Here is a 6581-nt window from a genome sequence, read left to right on the forward strand (position 1 = left end):
GAAGGATTCGAACGCAAGAATATTTACATTATAACGTAACAGGTACATCAAGGGTGATGGGCGGGGCTTGGAGAGCTAGAGCTCAACCCTCCTGGTAGTCACTGCTAGGTAAGCACAACCGCTTTCACAAACACCCACCAATATTCTGTATAATTCCCCGGCAGAAGCTGTGTGTGTGTGTGTGTGTGTGTGTGTGTGTGTGTGTGTGTGTGTGTGTGTGTGTGTGTGTGTGTGTGTGTGTGAGTGTGTGTGTGTGAGTGTGTGTGTGTGAGTGTGTGTGTGTGTGTGTGTGAGTGTGTGTGTGAGAGTGTGTGTGTGTGTGTGTGTGTGTGTGTGAGTGTGTGTGTGTGTGTGTGTGTGTGTGTGTGTGTGTGTGTGTGTGTGTGTGTGTGTGTGTGTGTGTGTGAGAGTGTGTGTGTGTGTGTGTGTGTGTGTGTGTGTGTGTGTGTGTGTGTGTGTGTGTGTGTGTGTGTGTGTGTGTGTGTGGCTGTTGTATCGTGTCTTGACTTGTAACACACAAGGAAAAACACTTGAAATGTTTGTATTTGTGCCTAACTGGGCTTGTTGACCTAGCTTGTGTGTGTGTGTGTGTGTGTGTGTGTGTGTGTGTGTGTGTGTGTGTGTGTGTGTGTGTGTGTGTGTGTGTGTGTGTGTGTGTGTTTACTAGTTGTTTACTAGTTGTGTTTTGCGGGGGTTGAGCTTTGCTCTTTCGGCCCGCCTCTCAACTGTCAATCAACTGTTTACTAACTACTTTTTTTTTCACACCACACACACACACCCCAGGAAGCAGCCCGTTACAGCTGACTAACTCCCAGGTACCTATTTACTGCTAGGTAACAGGGGCACTTAGGGTGAAAGAAACTTTGCCCATTTGTTTCTGCCTCGTGCGGGAATCGAACCCGCGCTACAGAATTACGAGTCCTGCGCGCTATCCACCGGGCTACGAGGCCCCTCACCCCCTGTGTGTGTGTGTGTGTGTGTGTGTGTGTGTGTGTGTGTGTGTGTGTGTGTGTGTGTGTGTGTGTCTGTACCGCGGTGTGTGTGTGTGTCTGTACCGCGGTGTGTGTATGTACCACCGTGTGTACCCTCTGTGTGTGTGTAGCTGTATACACTTGTGTGCGTGTACCTGTGTGGGGAGGACGGGTTGGGGGAAGGGGTTGATGGGGTGATGGAAGGGGGTTGATGGGGTGAAGGAAGGGGTTGATGGGGTGAAGGAAGGGGTTGATGGGGTGAAGGAAGGGGTTGATAGGGTGAAGGGAGGGAGTTGAGGGGATTCTCGGCTCTTATCGCTTCCTTCCTAACCCTGCTCTGCTCTTCCTTCTCCGCCTAATCTACGGATCCCTTTCACTACCCCTTTCATTTGCTCCCTATTCTTATCTCGTTCATCTCTTCTCCTTATCAATCTCCTCACATCCTAAGCACTTTCTTCATTCCTTTCTCTTACCTCTCTTCTGCTCTTTCTGTTCCTCTGTTCTGTCCCTCTTCCTCTGTTCGTGGCAAAGGGGAAAGAAAGGAACGAGAAAGAGGAAATTAGATTCACCACTCCGTCAAAGATTCAACTGTTGTATTTAGCCAGAAAGGTGCGAATGCAATATATATCAAACCGTTGTATTTGAAGCCAATTGGTTGATTGGTTGACTGGTTGATTGGTTGATTGGTTGACTGGTTGATTGGTTGATTGGTTGACTGGTTGATTGGTTGATTGGTTGACTGGTTCATTGGTTGATTGGGAGGTGTTAAGTGGGAGGACAGGTTGGGGCGGGTGCACGCTACCCCGCAAGAGTAACATTATCTGTGCACCATTCTCTGATATGCACCAACAGTTAAGTGGAACGATGCTTGCCGCTTATGTGGACCTCCTCCCGACGGCTGTTTGCTTAACCACTAATTAATACCTACAAAAAAGTACCCTCCCTCCCCCCCTCTCTCTCTCCCTCTCTACCCACCTGGGTTTAAAAAGGTACTTTTTTTCTTTGTTGATGTAAGGTTGTGTGTGGGGGTGGGGGGGGTGGGGGGGGGGGGTTGTTTTTCACTGTGCTTTTAGTGTCTGTTGTAGGGCTGTGCTGGTGAGGTCTGTGTACCGTCTGGTCTGTGTACCGTCTGGTCTGTGTGGCGTGTGGTCTGTGTACCGTCTGGTCTGTGTGGCGTGTGGTCTGTGTACCGTCTGGTCTGTGTACCGTCTGGTCTGTGTACCGTGTGGTCTGTGTACCGTCTGGTCTGTGTACCGTCTGGTCTGTGTACCGTGTGGTCTGTGTACCGTCTGGTCTGTGTACCGTCTGGTCTGTGTACCGTCTGGTCTGTGTGGCGTGTGGTCTGTGTACCGTCTGGTCTGTGTACCGTCTGGTCTGTGTACCGTGTGGTCTGTGTACCGTCTGGTCTGTGTACCGTCTGGTCTGTGTACCGTCTGGTCTGTGTGGCGTGTGGTCTGTGTACCGTCTGGTCTGTGTACCGTGTGGTCTGTGTACCGTGTGGTCTGTGTACCGTCTGGTCTGTGCTGTTTGAGGTCTGTGTACCGTGAGGTCTGTGTACCGTGAGGTCTGTGTACCGTCTGGTCTGTGTACCGTCTGGTCTGTGCTGTTTGAGGTCTGTGTACCGTGTGGTCTGTGCGGCGTGAGGTCTGTGTACCGTGTGGTCTGTGCGGCGTGAGGTCTGTGTACCGTTTGGTCTGCGGCGTGACGTCTGTGTACCGTCTGGTCTGTGCTGTTTGAGGTCTGTGTACCGTCTGGTCTGTGTACCGTGTGGTCTGTGTACCGTGTGGTCTGGTCTGTGCTGTTTGAGGTCTGTGTACCGTGAGGTCTGTGTACCGTGAGGTCTGTGTACCGTCTGGTCTGTGTACCGTCTGGTCTGTGCTGTTTGAGGTCAGTGTACCGTCTGGTCTGTGTACCGTCTGGTCTGTGCGGCGTGAGGTCTGTGCACCGTCTGGTCTGTGTACCGTCTGGTCTGTGTACCGTCTGGTCTGTGTACCGTCTGGTCTGTGTGGCGTGAGGTCTGTGCACCGTCTGGTCTGTGTGGCGTGAGGTCTGTGCACCGTCTGGTCTGTGTACCGTCTGGTCTATGTGGCGTGAGGTCTGTGCACCGTCTGGTCTGTGCGGCATGAGGTCTGTGCACCGTCTGGTCTGTGTGGCGTGAGGTCTGTGCACCGTCTGGTCTGTGTGGCGTGAGGTCTGTATACCGTCTGTGCGGCGTCTGGTCTGTGTACCGTCTGGTCTGTGTACCGTCTGGTCTGTGCTGTTTGAGGTCAGTGTACCGTCTGGTCTGTGTGGCGTGAGGTCTGTGCACCGTCTGGTCTGTGTACCGTCTGGTCTGTGTGGCGTGAGGTCTGTGCACCGTCTGGTCTGTGTGGCGTGAGGTCTGTATACCGTCTGTGCGGCGTCTGGTCTGTGTACCGTCTGGTCTGTGTACCGTCTGGTCTGTGTACCGTCTGGTCTGTGCGGCGTGAGGTCTGTGTACCGTCTGGTCTGTGTACCGTCTGGTCTGTGCGGCGTGAGGTCTGTGTACCGTCTGGTCTGTGTACCGTCTGCTCTGTGCGGCGTGAGGTCTGTGCACCGTCTGGTCTGTGTACCGTCTGGTCTGTGTACCGTCTGGTCTGTGTGGCGTGAGGTCTGTGCACCGTCTGGTCTGTGTGGCGTGAGGTCTGTATACCGTCTGTGCTGCGTCTGGTCTGTGTACCGTCTTGTCTGTGTACCGTCTGGTCTGTGTACCGTCTGGTCTGTGCGGCGTGAGGTCTGTGTACCGTCTGGTCTGTGCTCCGCGGCCTCCTTCACTCTCATACCTTAGTTACCCGGCGCGACTCGGGGAAAGACCTCATCCATCTAACCCCCACGACCATCATCACTGTAGCCATCTATACTCATCATTTATAAGTGACGCGTGTCCCCCCCCCCTCCACCCCCCCCCCCCTCTTGTCTGGGGTGAGGGGGGGGTGGGGGTAGCGGGGGGAGGGGGTGAGGTGGGGGGATGAGCTATCAAGTTAAATATAAGTATAAAAACACACAGTAAAGAAACTGAAGCAAAATAAACAACGGTAAAGCAACACAAACAAAGACAATGAGCAAACAGCCAAAGCAAGAGTGCCTGCAACAAGGAAACTAGAAAGCAAAGCAAAACAAAGTAAGGCAGCAGCAAACAGGACATAAAACTCAGCAAACAAGGTGAATGCTGCTTAAAACAATGGTGGGGTAGGGGAGGGAGGGAGGGGGGCGAGGGGGGAAGAGGGGGTGCTTGAAGGGGTAAAAAGAGGGTGTGGCAAAGTGGGGAAAGGGGGGGGTGTTAAAAAGGGGGAAAGGGGGGAGTCCTGGAGAATAGAGTGGGGGTGGGGGGAGAAAGGGTCGAGACATTCGAGATCTACTCATAGTGAGTGCTCTTATGAGTAATTGTTTTAATAAGCTTAATTTCAAGCTGCTCACTGTACCATATAAGGTCCAAGCTTTCCCACTGTGTTCTCTCGTCCAGCGAGCACGTTTTCACTCCAAGCTTTTTGCCGGTGGATGCTATTAAGGTTTGCCAAGTCATTTTCCTAAGTTGATTGCTTCTAATTTATTGTAAAGTCTGTACTAATGGAAGAGATCATTCCCCCGGTGTCTAGTGTGTGTGTGTGTGTGTGTGTGTGTGTGTGTGTGTGTGTGTGTGTGTGTGTGTGTGTGTGTGTGTGTGTGTGTGTGTGTGTGTGTGCGCGTGCGCGCGCGCATGTGTGTGCGCGTGCGCGCGCGCATGTGTGTGTGTGTGTGTGTGTGTGTGTGTGTGTGTGTGTGCGCGCGCGCGCATGTGTGTGTGTGTGTGTGTGTGTGTGTGTGTGTGTGTGTGTGTGTGTGTGTGTGTGTGTGTGTGTGTGTGTGTGTGTGCGCGCGCGCATGTGTGTGTGTGTGTGTGTGTGTGTGTGTGTGTGTGTGTGTGTGTGTGTGTGTGTGTGTGTGTGTGTGTGTGTGTGTGTATTGCAACAATCTGATCTACCATTCTACACACTACAACAGTCTGATGCCTCCCTGAACTACTGTTTCTTATGAGCGAGGCATTACCAAATTGATAAAAAATTGTGGAAACCCTAGTTTTCTTTTTTTCGTAAATATATCTTCCTAAATCCTCCTTTGTAAATCGTTTTCGAGAGACTGTTTACAAAATTTAGTGTTGGACTTAAGGCCTATCAACCTCGGACGTGTTCTTTCTGACCAGCCAACAGATGTATATTAGTCCTGAACACAGTCCAGGACAGAAGTAAACTTAGTGTTTATACACTAAGAAACCGGGTTTACCTCTTACTGTATATATCTCTGTAATAATTTTAACTTTTCCCCCTAGATCTTAAAAGAATTACGTTGTATGTTGGGTAAGCTGCTGGTGGTATATACAAAGTTTTTATCAAGAGTTTACAGTCTACGCTATCCTGTTCTTTCTTACTGTTTGCTGTCTACACTATCCTACTGTCTCGTACTGTTAACTGTCTACGTTATTCTTCTGTTCTTACTGTTTTCCGTCCAAAGTTCCTTGATCTGTTGATTGTTGTGGAGCTCTTGTGGGTTTGGGTATTGTGCTTAACCCAACACAATTCAACCCAATCCATCCTATACCACACAACCTAATCCATCCTAACCAAATCCAACCCATCATATCTACACCCAAACAATCCTCCTCACTTCCCCCTCCCCCCCCCACCTCACTCTCTTCCTCACTCTACCTTGCTCCTTCCCCCCTCTCCCTCCCCCTCATCACAAGACCCACTAGGTGAGTGCCTCATCACCCCTCACCCCTGGGGAGGTTAATTAAGGTAGGTCTCGTTAGGAGCCAAGCTAAGTGTGTCCTCTGCCTCCATCCCGTTTTCTGTTGCTGGAGGGAATTACTGCGAATTATGGCGGTCACTGATTTATTCAGCTATTACTCTGACTGCGTTTTGTCACGACATACGCCGGAGGATGGTGGATAGGAGGGAGTGGATAAGGATGAGGGGGGGGAGGGTGGATAAGGATGGGGGGGGAGAGGGTGGATAAGGATGGGGGGGGGAGAGGAGGGAGTGGAGAGTGAGGAACACGTTATTATTTAGCAGAAGTAAATATGTAGAGAATCTTGATATATATAAAGAATCCATTATTCTCATATCCGACTGACCATTCCTGCATGTGTCCAAGATTTTATAATTGGATTAACACACACCGTAAGAGTGAATGTTTGTCTGTCTAAAGTTGGAGGCCAGACGCTTAGGGCCAGCCTCACTCAAATTGACAGAGGGAGTAGTCTGGGGTACGGGATGAACATAGGCTGGTCGCGGTTGCCACAATTCTAAAGGGGACAGCCCACCCAGGTTAAATTCAACCCCCCCCCCCCCAACGAGGATTTTGGCGTCGGCCCTCCAGTACACATACGAAAAAAAAATAATAATTTTGTTTTACTTATAGAAATATACACCATTATTCTTTGTTCTCGGGATCATTTAAATTTAAATATGTAAGTGTTATATAGGATTATATAACACTGAAGTTTTTAATTTCAGAACCTCCCCCTCCCAGGGAGCCGGTTGGCTGAGCGGACAGCACGCTGGACTTGTGATCCTGTGGTCCTGGGTTCGATCCCAGGCGCCGGCGAGAAACAAT

This window comes from Procambarus clarkii, chromosome 40 (assembly GCF_040958095.1).
Source record: "Procambarus clarkii isolate CNS0578487 chromosome 40, FALCON_Pclarkii_2.0, whole genome shotgun sequence".
Lineage (NCBI taxonomy): Eukaryota > Metazoa > Arthropoda > Malacostraca > Decapoda > Cambaridae > Procambarus > Procambarus clarkii.